This window comes from Mercenaria mercenaria, chromosome 16, assembly GCF_021730395.1.
Source record: "Mercenaria mercenaria strain notata chromosome 16, MADL_Memer_1, whole genome shotgun sequence".
In the NCBI taxonomy this organism is placed as follows: domain Eukaryota; kingdom Metazoa; phylum Mollusca; class Bivalvia; order Venerida; family Veneridae; genus Mercenaria; species Mercenaria mercenaria.
In genome coordinates, this window is record NC_069376.1 from 23,787,470 (window position 1) to 23,800,584 (window position 13,115).

At 32.8% G+C, this 13,115-nt stretch overlaps 1 long non-coding RNA gene and 1 pseudogene across 1 annotated transcript in view; both read right to left on the reverse strand.

Moving 5' to 3' along the window:
- The window catches only part of LOC128549535 (uncharacterized), a 233,860-nt gene that overhangs the window by 72,041 nt on the left and 148,704 nt on the right, over positions 1 to 13,115 (reverse strand). The gene's annotated exons all lie outside the window — the stretch shown is intronic.
- Positions 1 to 13,115, reverse strand: part of LOC123540127 (cytochrome P450 3A24-like) — a 28,062-nt pseudogene that overhangs the window by 12,815 nt on the left and 2,132 nt on the right.

Consider the following 13,115-nt stretch of genomic DNA (forward strand, 5'->3'; position numbering starts at 1 on the left):
GGCTACATATACATATATGTGTATATCCTTGAAGTAGTAAACGCTGGATTTAAAAATGTTTTCAAGATTTTCTGCCTGTTACAAAGACGACTGATTTCTTTGTAACTGTAGTTTTTTAGTCGTCTTGGCAAGGTTTCAGTCACATATAGATATTTTCTGCTTATACAGATGGTCGAAACCCCTGGACGTCCAACGTAGCACTAAACCAGACTCAGATAGGTATCAGTGTAAGTCAGTGTAATAGCTTTAATGCTTTAAAGGGGTTTCAATCTCCTGGCAAAAGCTATTTACCTAGATTTAAAGTAAGTTTTGATCTAGTGCTAGTATTCAAAATTTACTTACCACACGATCAGTAAACTTAGAAAAGTCTTTCACCATTATCTGTTTTATAATGTCTGTGTCACTTATAACGAGTGTTGGAATATTGCCAAGGTACAACCTAGAGATGTATATATTAATCGCACTAAGTATAACTTTCTAATATGTGACAGAAGAATGGTATTCTATATGTAGTGTTAACTTTATGGAGAGAAACATGACTTTCTGACCACCTTAACAATAATTTTGAACTGCAAATATTATGCTATATTCGCACGTATACATATCGCCCAAGTTCTTTTTTGCGCTGGCATGTACCCTCTAAAATGCCAGCTACAAGAGATATGTCCACACACTAGGGAAAAGGACTCTTCAAAACATTGAAAAAACGTCATTAGCTACAATCACAAATGATTTCCACTTCTTTAAAACTGCTCTCAAAGTAGCTCGAAGGAAATATAAAATATAAGCATCTTGCTATTTGAGTGATATGTATGCACCAATACATTTTGTACGCACCAATATATCTTGTATGCACCAATACATCTTGTACGCTCCAATATACCTAGAACGCACCAATTTATCTTGTACGCACCATTTTATTTACTCACAAACATACTAAATCAGTATCATTATTATCAAACAGTGTCTCACCCAAATATCTTTCCATTTTCTTTCACCATTTGATCATCAATATACCCAAAACCCTGTAAATGGTAATCATTCATTCACAAAATACATAGATTGCTTGAAATCTAGCAAACAAATATGTATAAAATTGCTATCGTATATACCACGTACCAAATCTTACGTTGTTACCATTAGTAATATATTTTTGTACGGTGGTCATTTGCTTAAAAAAGCGGTATACATTGCGGTCTAGTTTAGCGACGTCTTTTGATGTCGAATTTGTTATATCTTGTTTTTTTGTATTTAATTGAATCGTGCTTTTTAATCTTACACTTCAGAAAATATACTGAACAACGACTGTGATTTAAAATCATTGAATCATTTGGAGGAAACTGATTCACTTTCAATAAGATATCAATCAAGGTTAACATAAAAATATGCAAAGAGCTGAAGCGGGCAAATTTTATATTTCTTTTATCACATTTCTTGAAATCATAAAATAATCTGTATTACGCTCTATCAAGTTATTTAAATTAATGCTTATGTATGATCAATATATCTTTCATTATAGGGGATATATAAAATTCGTGTTTTCTACAGTAATTTGAAATGTTCTTTTTTGTGTTTTCTTAAGTTCTTGCACTATTTAGTGTTATCTTAAACAGTTTTACCACAAATTTTGGACTAAATTTGCATTTCGCGTTTTAAGCGTGCCTGTTAGAATTGCTGTAACAAACCAAAATAATTACAGTGATGATACCAGCTTATCTGTGCCTGTGTCTGTTTTATTGCCGGTACACAAGAGGACGTTTGGCTACTTATCAGCATGCAACGCAGATATGCTGTACGATACACTCGCAGCTTACCTTTTTTGAAAGTTCAAACATATCTCCCAAGAAGAAAACGGTTGGCTTCGTGTGTATTCCAAGGCGCTTGAAGAAACTTTGTTTGTACCATGTATAGCTGAAATTACCAAGATAAGCATTCGTATATCGGTCCTATATCGGATGAGCGATACATGTTAATGATAGGAGCACATCATATAGTTGATACCGGCCATCAAAACTAAAAGCCCTTTATCTCTTTAGAAAATAATGGAAATCATATCTCTCCAAAACAATAGGGAATATAAACGGCTTACATTTACACTCTTTGGAAAAAATATTAGACATCAAAGTTCACCTCGACATTCTAGGACACAATACTACACATCTCTAAGGCTAGGACAGTATAGATCTTTTAAAAACCGTCAGCAACACAAAACCATTGAAATCCATGTCCGTCCGATTTCATCTTGACTTGAAATGTGATATATAATGCGTCCTTGGCTATTACCTATCAATAAATTGTACCAAGACCCTTGGCTAGAGGTCTATATGTTTAACTAACTGTACTTTGTGCATATTGATGTTAAACATGTCTTAACGGTATCTGTTGTATCTACTTCACAGAGACGTGCTTTTAACATTTATATAATCATATAAAGTAAAACGGTGATTTTTGGTTGCGGGTTTATCCCACTACCAAAGTTAAAGTGTATTTCTGACAATCATGGCATCTTTATTTTATTCCGAATCACATCCAAAGGATGTTCATGTGCTACACAAAATAGACCCATTCATGAACAATGCGGATGAATTATCAATGAAAAAGCAGTTCTTATTCAACCTGTATCCACTTACACTGACCATTTAGACTATATAAGATATATCAATGATAAGGTATTCCAGCTCATAGTTACATCACAAGCTAGGTCAGGCAGAGTTCATCTCAGATACGAGGCACATTAAACTTGTATTTGTTTCTCATTCATGTACATGTATATTCATAGACCGGCATTTAAACAGAAAATAAATCTATCAGGGAGATTTCCTGATAATTCTTTTTCTCCCCATTCATATAGAACTGCTGACCTAACAATTCCAAGAAACTACAAGTAGTTACTATTTTCCCCAGGTATATGAAATCGTAGTCATCCATGGGTCAGATTAGAAAATAGCCGCATCTTACATTTCTGTTTCCCACGATAAAAGTAAACCAGTCCAAGAACATCAGTGCCGAATACGGCGTCTGCATTATGCGTCCACATTAATATTCAAGACATAAGATTTGACCAGAGGTCAATGAACGTGTAATTGTCTCCTTACCAAATATGTAAACAAGGACCGAAGTTGTTCTATAAATTGAAGCCCGCATCCTGCAACCGCTGTTTCGGAAAGCGGTGTTCAGGATTTCATTGTTATTTTCTGAGGTACTCCCCATACTCAGTCTCCACTTAAGTTCGACCCCGGAATTCCTCAATTTCGTTCGACGAGCCAGGGCGCCAAAATAAGTCTTTAAATAAGGTCAAATTTGCGTCTTAATAAATCTACTAAAACCCCGCAACCATCAGACATTTCAAGGCTTTGATTACTTATAGCTATCACAAAACTAAAACATATCTTACAGACAAACTGTTAACACAGTCACGATGATGCAAACTAGCCACGTCGGCATGTTTATCATTCCCAGAATCTCCATCGCAGCCTATTGTTTTGCTGAACTGTAAAAACAAACAATGACATGGCGGTTATAGACAAGGGTGTGAAAGTAATTAACAGTGGCATTTATTTATAAACGTATATAACAAATATTTGAGAGTAATCAATAATGACTTGAGAGTAATTTGCAATGAGATGGAAGTATTTAATCAATACCTTTCAGAGATTACTTTCTGCATTTATAATTATGTGCAAGGAAACTTATAATTGCTTATAATGCTAATAAAGCGATACAGTCTTAAAGCAAGTACTTTATAATTAGTTATATTATTTGTAAATTATCATATTTCTCATATTAGAAAATTAATTGCAAGTAAGAAGAGAATATGTGTTGTTATCAATACATAGAGTAACTAAGACACGAACAGAAAAGCTAACTGAAATTATTAAGTCCATCACCAACGACTTGAGACGTATTAACAATGACACAAGAGTAACTGACAATGACCTGAACTGTATAACTATATATTTATCCGAGATGTTGGTAATTCAGGCGTTCCATAGTTATGATACGGGTTTATTAGCATGAAATATTTCGTATAAGTGTTTATATGTATGAATAAGATCGCGTGCTTTTGAAACTAGAGGGTTATTTGCTAAGAATATTAACTATTTTAATCGATTGATCACCCATAGATGTCATTTTGATTTTTCGGGTATTTAATTTAAATTCAAGAAACTAGTAATGAATTCTAATGAAGGACATTTTCAAAAAGAGGAAAAAGTACAATGTTCATGCTATTTTGTTACCAAAATACTGCTTTTGTTATGTATCAATTCATTTAAAGATTTAATATCTATTTCAAAAGGATAAGTGTTTGTACATCTAAATCATATACAACTATCAAAGCCCTAGGCTTTGTGGTTTGGACAAGAAGATTTTCAAAGTTTTTCCCTATATAAGTCTATGTAAACCATGTGACCCCTAGGGCGGGGTCATATTTGACCCTAGGGGAATAATTTGAACCATCTTAGTAGAAGACCACTAGATGATGTCACATACAATGAGGCCCTAGGGCCTGCGGTTTTGGACAAGAAGATTTTCAAAGTTTTTCCCTATATAAATCTATGTAAATTATAAAAATAAACAAAGGGTCATAACTCACTCAAAAATTGTTAAACCAGTCTGATTTTCAGGAGGACACTACTAGGGTATTAATACATCATTCTGACAAAGTTTGGTTAAAATCCCCTAGTTGTTTCTGAAGAGATGCGATAACGAGAAATTGTTAACAGACGGACGGAAGGACTGACGGACGGACCACGGACGCAGAGTGATTTGAATAGCACCATCTGATGATGGTGGGCTAATAAAAACATTCATATGATAAAAGTTAAGATACTTTTTACATATATATTATTATATATTTAACTAATCATCAGCACACCTGACCAATTACAGCAAAGCGTCTAGCACTCCAATCGAGAGTACAGTCAACTCGCCAATAGAGAATCACTGCCAATAGCGGGTCACTTGAAAATAAAATGTGAATCTCTCTTAAACATATTAGAGTATACAATGTTTAAGTATCCAGTAATATAAACTTATCACTTAGCAATTATTACATAAAAGAGGATGGATCTAATCTAATGAGTTTGAGTTCCATGAGTAGATAACTCTGTGCTTGCAACCATGTTTCCTGACTTGGATTTTAGCACTCTTGAATTCTTCGAAGTAGAATATTTTTGAACATACCTCACAGTTTCTTAGATAAAACCACACAAGTTTGGTACCATTTTGAAGAGTGAAACACTTGCATGATTATGAATTTTAGATTGACTTCGACGAAAAAAAGTGCCATAAAGCAGAGGCGGTCATTCAGTCAATAGAGGATCACCCATATCAGGGATAATCAAAAGATGGCTTGAAATGGAAAATTTAGATAAATGAATAAGGTTCTATGCATCAATATCTTAATTTCAGTTTAAGATGTAGTTGGTGCTAATTATGCTTAGAAATACCACTGTGAAAACTGGCGCTGTATTCCTTTTATGTTTATTTCCAATACCACAGTCATGTTTTGTCAGTTAAAAGACTATTTTAAATGGATAGAAAATATAATAAACTATATATAGGTGGCCCCCTATTGGCAAAAGTGACCCCCTATTGGTGAATCGGACAGGTTTAAATATTTCATCATAACTTCAGACATAAAAGTTAGATTCAAATAAATCAAACATTTAAATGAATATAAGCAACAGTTTTAAGTGTTAGTAAGTTTAGATATCATGAAAGTCTAAACATTCTTCACCACATGCTAAAAGTGTTGATAGTGACCCGCTATTGGCGAGGTATCTGTATATCCACCAACCCAATAAGATAAGAGTCGATACTGCTTTATATACACAACCGAATTGCACTACACATTCATATACTGATTCAACATTTGCATATAATATTATGTGTTTATATGTATGAATAAGATCGCGTGCTTTTGAAACTAGAGGGTTTTTTTTGCTAAGAATATTAACAATTTTAATCGATTGATCACCCATAGATCTCAAACACAGATTTTGATTTTTCGGGTATTTATTTCATGAAACTGTAAATGAATTCTGATGAAGGGCATATTTAAAGAGAGGAAGAAGTATAATGTTCAAGCTACTTTTTTACCAAAATACTGCTTATGTTATGTATCAATTTATTCAAAGATTTAATATTTATTTCAAAAGGATGAGTGTTTGTACAACTTAATTGTAAGTGTTATTACCACTGTGAAAACTAGCGCTATATTCCTTTTACCTAGTATCTCCCGTTTGGAATGTAAACATACTGATTCTCATTATAATCTGCCTTGAAATGTTTATTTACAATACTACAGTCATGTTTTGTCAGAAAAAAAGAGACTGTTTCAGATGGACAGAAAATATGATAAACTAGGTAACCCCCTATTGGCAAAAGTTACCCCCTATTGGTGAATCGGACAGGTTTAAATATTTCATCATAACTTCAGACATAAAAGTTAGATTCAAATAAATTAAACATTTAAATGAATATAAGCAACAGTTTTAAGTGTTAGTAAGTTTAGATATCATGAAAGTCTAAACATTCTTCACCACATGCTAAAAGTGTTGATAGTGACCCGCTATTGGCGAGTTATCTGTATATCCACCAACCAAATAAGATAAGAGTCGATACTGCTTTATATACACAACCGAATTGCACTACACATTCATATACTTATTCAACATTTGCATATAATATTATGTGTTTATATGTATGAATAAGATCGCGTGCTTTTGAAACTAGAGGGTTTTTTTTTTTTGCTAAGAATATTAACAATTTTAATCGATTGATCACCCATAGATCTCAAACACAGATTTTGATTTTTCGGGTACTTATTTCATGAAACTGTAAATGAATTCTGATGAAGGGCATATTTAAAGAGAGGAAGAAGTATAATGTTCAAGCTACTTTTTTACCAAAATACTGCTTATGTTATGTATCAATTTATTCAAAGATTTAATATTTATTTCAAAAGGATGAGTGTTTGTACAACTTAATTGTAAGTGTTATTACCACTGTGAAAACTAGCGCTGTATTCCTTTTACCTAGTATCTCCCGTTTGGAATGTAAACATACTGATTCTCATTATAATCTGCCTTGAAATGTTTATTTACAATACTACAGTCATGTTCTGTCAGAAAAAAAAGACTGTTTTAAATGGACAGAAAATATGATAAACTAGGTGACCCCCTATTAACAAAAGTTATACCCTATTGGTGAATCGGACAGGTTTAAATATTTCATCGTAACTTCAGACATAAAAGATAGATTCAAATAAATCAAACATTTAAATGAATGTGAGCAACTGATTTAAGTGTTAGTAAGTTTAGATATCGGGAAAGTCTAAACATTCTTCACCACATGCTAAAAGTGTTGATAGCGACCCGCTATTGGCGAGTTATCTGTATATCCATCAACTCAATAAGATAAGTGTCGATACTGCTTTATATACACAACCGAATTGTACTACACATTCATATACTGATTCAACATTTGCATATATAATATACCAAAGTCTCACAAATCAGCGGTGACATTTTAGTCTTATTAACTGATTTGGACCAGAGAAGCTACATTTTCTCTCACTGGAAGTTAACTGGATCTCAAGGATAAACTAAGTTTATAGAGATACTTTTCATTGGAAATATAATTAAATTCAGAACAAGTGAAAAGATCCACGAGGATAAAAGTTCACATTATTAATTATTTCTTAAGTAGAGAATTTATGCGAAATTATCACCGCCACAATACACCAGAAAATTGGCACTGGATAAAAAAAACCCCAAAAAACAAAGAAAAAACAAAAAAACATACCTGTTTTATTCCAATTCCGCTTGAATGTTGCAATATATGTTATGCCTACAATAGAATGAAACTACATGTATATCGAAATGTTACACTTTGTTCACGTGAAGCGCTTTTGAATGTTCACGATATATCGCGAACAACGCTTACTTCATTTATCGCATGCATATAAGCTTGGTAGAACACCAATATGTGTGCAGTGTTATTTCGTTAGCTTTTTAGGTAAAGGATTACACTGACTGCTGACAAATCAATACAACAGAAGACACTTTACTATCTCTGAAGACAGTTCTACAGATATATAAGGAAATCGCCGAAATAGGTTGAAGTATAATTACAATCATATTATCATCAGTACGAGATATTACTTAAGTGTATTTTTCCAATGAATAACTTGGCATAGTCTCGCATTTTATCCCTAAAGAAGTTGATTATTTTCATTTCGAAATCTCGTATAATATCATCTATTGGTAAAATATATCGAAATTTGTTCTTTATAGATTTATTTCTCTCAGTCGACTTCTAATACGAGAAAAATATTCTTATTATCATCATTTTGATTATAGTTCTTTTACTTTTATTATTACAAATGTACAGTTATCATCACCATATCAATATACAATAATAATTAAAAATATTATTATAATAATAAAAAATAATAATAATAAGTAATGAACTTAATTATGTTATATTATGAGGAAAATATTCACAAATTTTAAACAATATCTAGCAAAACAAGTAATAACCTTACTGTCCTATACTCCGTGTCTGAGTTTAGGTTTTATCGATGCAGTTTATAAACAGCTTACAGATAATACATGTTATGCGTCATTGTGAATACAGTTCAGAAAATGGCACATAACGATCTGTCATGTCTATATTTAGATGTCTGCTGAAGAAGTTCTTATAACTAAAATTCAGAAAATGGCATATCATTATCTCTCTTTTCGTATGAGTGTTTCTACGTTTACTAAAATTTTAATGGATTAAAAAATAATTTAATTCGATGTGATGTGGGGTCTGGTTTGACTGTTGGATTACCTTCTCTTGTTTTATATAACTGTTCTTTTTATAGTTTGCTTGGAAGCGGTTATTCAATAAGCTATTACGTCAGAATTACTGACACGTCAGGATGACACCACCCTTTACTTAGAAAGGGAAAATAAAAACAAAAGAATAAATTTCAAACCAACCAAATTTTTACTTTTCTTTCTTATTATTAGTTATTGACAAAATAGTTATCTAATTACATGATCCAAAAGTTACATTATGAAACAAAAATTAAGGCAAAATCACTGTTAATGATAGCTAACCAAGTCTGTAAAATGTGATGTTGTATAGAAACTGTGGCAAAACACACTAAGATTGCTGTCAAAATGAACAAGTTAAACAATACATTTAATCCTGTTAAAAAGAAATGCCACATACTGTTTGAATAAGTGTGAAAATAGTCTTTGTGATTCTGTGCTATTACATTGTTGTTGTATAGCAGCAAGCCTTATAAAAAAGTTACTCTAATTAAGAAAAATATTTAAGTAAAGAATCCAAGATGGCTGCCACTTAAAGCAAAAGAATTTAATCTTTTAATTTATTACTTAATTAAATTTAGCTGTAAATCAATAAAAATAATTTCAGTAATTTTCAGTATCTCTAAGGTAAGCAAAATGCCAAAGTTCCTAAAATAATTATCGAATATTATTAATTAGTTAAATTTATACCTTGGAGATTAAGTTTTATTAGATGTTTTCAGTCTGGTGGAAAGCAACAGAATGACCAAATTCTGCCAGAAATCTACTGAGGTAAAAATGTCCTGCAGGTGGCACTGCAGTCTTGACAAAAATGTAACACTTAATCTGATTGGTCAGCATCTTTGCTTATCATTTTGACCAATCAGAGATTATCTTACAGATTACATTAAACCTTGACCTTGGTGATAAAAATAATCTCTTTGTTTAAATTCTAAAAATAGAAAAACATGTCATAGTTGCATGATAAAACAAAAAGCAGTTTTAGAATAATGAGATTATAGAATATACAACAAAGATAACAAGACTATAATGAATTTAAACAATAAAATGTAACTAATAACTACATGAACTAAAACTATCAACATCTAAGTATGTGTGCATGAATGAATGAATTAATGTTAATTAAGACTCAATATAAGTGTTCTTTATGCAATACAATACAATATATCTGGGCAGTTCCTTAACATAGACTGGCCCAGGTGAAACCCTGATTGATAGACTTGCTATATACCTTAAAACATATAGGAGTAATACTGTTGTGGCAAAATAATTATTATGCAAGTTATGTAATATTATTAATAGGGACATTGTTCATTATGTAATACAGTGTAACAAAATCTAGCTCAAAATCTGACTTTACAACAGATGGAAAGGAATAACCACACGGAATTATGTCAAAATGAAAGTAATTTTGCATGTTGTTATCTGTAAATAAAATGTAAAACAAAGTAACTAACTTTAGGGAACTGTTCATTTTTGTACAGGAAAGGAGAAAATTCATTTTAGCCCATCCCATACATTGTATGTTTATGAATGTCCGTGTCTGTGTTTTTATGCGTGATTGCGTTTTATATAAATATACAAGAGTATTTTTGTATTTTACATAACACGCCTTCTGTTGCCATTGCGTATGTTAGGGTTTCACCTGGCGGGGATAATATGTATTCACACTGTTCTCTGACTATGGAACATAGTGGGGGAAAGAGTGAGGTTAGGTGCGACATAAACCGGTTTAAGCTCCCCAGTGGTTGTTTTACCACTGACCGTACCAAGGCGGTGCTCCACTATATTCCTTTATGTGTTCGTTTTGTCCTAGTGGGTTTGCTTTGTATGAGAGTGTGTGTTGGTGTGTTTGCTTTGTGTGAGTGCGCGTGCGTGTGCCTGCGTGTGCGTGTGTGTGTGCGCGCGCGCGCGCGCGTGTGTGTGTGTGTGTGTGTGTGTGCTTGTATCAAACGACTTAAACTTAGCTTAACTTCTATATTTTATAAACATTTGGACTAGATATAAATTTATCACTATCAGGTCAATCTTTATAACACTGAGGTTGATGCGAAATGACGTAAATATATTTAACATGTCCACTTAGATAAATAACACTGTATATATTGCAGGTAAAATACAAACTACCATATACGTTCACATGTTTCGTCTTGATAATGTAGCCATCGCGACATATTCTTACAAGTACATCTTCTGGCATACTAACATTGGCCTTGAGTACAATTACGTTTCCCTATAACACCAGAGAGAGTTGATAAAGGGGAAAAGGGAAGAACTGAAAATCATCAATTAGTCTGTAACAAGGCTAGTTGTGGGAATAAATAATGCCATGTCATATTTTTATTCTACTCTTCACTTGTGTAAATGACATTCTGAAGTTGATATCGGTTCAATTTAAGATGTTGATCGGACTGACTTTGTATAAGGAAGATAGTTCGAAGTGGTGGCCGTAAAAATAAAATTTGGTAATCTTAATTGAGTCTTTCTACATTCAACTCATTGAATGAAAGTAATATGAACTTGGTAAAGCATCACACTTTTAAATTCTACTTAACTCGTTTAAAAAATACTGATTTGAAAGGCACTCGTGTTAGTTCATCTATTTAAAGACAAATTTTTGCATTACTATAATATCTGCATTTATATGATAGTAATAACTAAAATAGTCAAATAAAAAACAAGGAACGTGTTACTGATTGCAGTCGATCTTGCTTTAAATGAAGTGGAACTACTAAATTCTATACTAATATTCTTTTCTACACATTTGAAAATAAATTTTTTTTCATATCCCTTAGATCTATATTTATTCTGTAAAGCACTTTTGAACGTGTACAAGTGCATGAAAAGAGTGCTATATAAATGTGGTATAATAATAATAATAATCTACTGTCATCTTCCTCGCTTACTCGCGTACACCCACTGTTGACTCTTTCAAATCCAGCGTTAGGAAAACAAGGACAGTTCATTTTCGACAATAACCGTGGATGTATTGAATCAAATTTAACTTATGCGAATGGTGATTTGTAGGAATCTTATCAACGATTTTAAAAGTATCAGTTGGTAAGTTTAAATTTTATTTCTCACAGAATTCATATAATTATTTGAAGCAGATCAAAGCATTCGTACTCCACATAAATTTTCAAATTAACTCATGTACAATGCAATTCTTGAAACTGCGTTCCCGTTTATGCATATCCCTCGGGCTTCTGCATACGTTAGTACAAACAACGAGAACTCTGTATCGGTCCACACTTCTGCATACGTTAAGACATAAAAGGAGAACTTTGTATCGGTTACCAACTTCTGCATACGTTAAAACATACAACAAGAACTTTGTATTGGTCCACACTTCTGCATACGTTAATACATACAAAGAGAAATTTGTATCGGTCCACACTTCTGCATACGTTAATGCATACAAAGAGAACTTTGTATCGGTCACCAACTTCTGCATACGTAAATACATACAAAGAAAACTAAAGAGAACCTTGTATTGGTCAACCACTTCTGCATAAGTTAATACAGACAACGAGAACTTTTCCCGGTCAACCACTTTTGCATACGTTAATACATACAACGAGAGCTTTGTATCGGTTACTAACTTCTTATACGTTAATACATACAACGAGAACTTTGTCTTGGTCACATAGGCTTCTGCATACGTGAATACATACAACGAGAACTTTGTATCGGTCCCCATACTGCAAACGTTAATACATACAACGAGAACATTGTATCGGTTCCCACTTCTGCATACGTTGATACATACAACTTCTGCATACGTGAATACATACAACGAGAACTTTGTATCGGTTACCAACTTCTGCATACGTTAATACATACAACGAGAACTTTGTATCGGTTCCCACTTCTGCATACGTTAATACATACAACTTCTGCATACGTGAATACATACAACGAGAACTTGTTATCGGTTACCAACTTCTGCATACGTTAATACATACAATGAGAACTTTGTATAGGTCACCAACTTCTGCATACGTTAAAACATACAACGATAACTTTGTATCGGTTCCCACTTCTGCATACGTTAATACATACAACTTCTGCATACGTGAATAAATACAACGAGAACTTTCTATCGGTCACCAACTTCTGCATATGTTAATACATACAACGAAAACTTTGTACCGGAAAACCACTTTTGCATACATTAATACATATTACGAGAACTTTGTATCGGTAACCAACTTCTGCAAACGTTAATACATACAACGTGATTTTTCCTTGGTCAACCACTTTTGCATACGTTAATACATACAACGA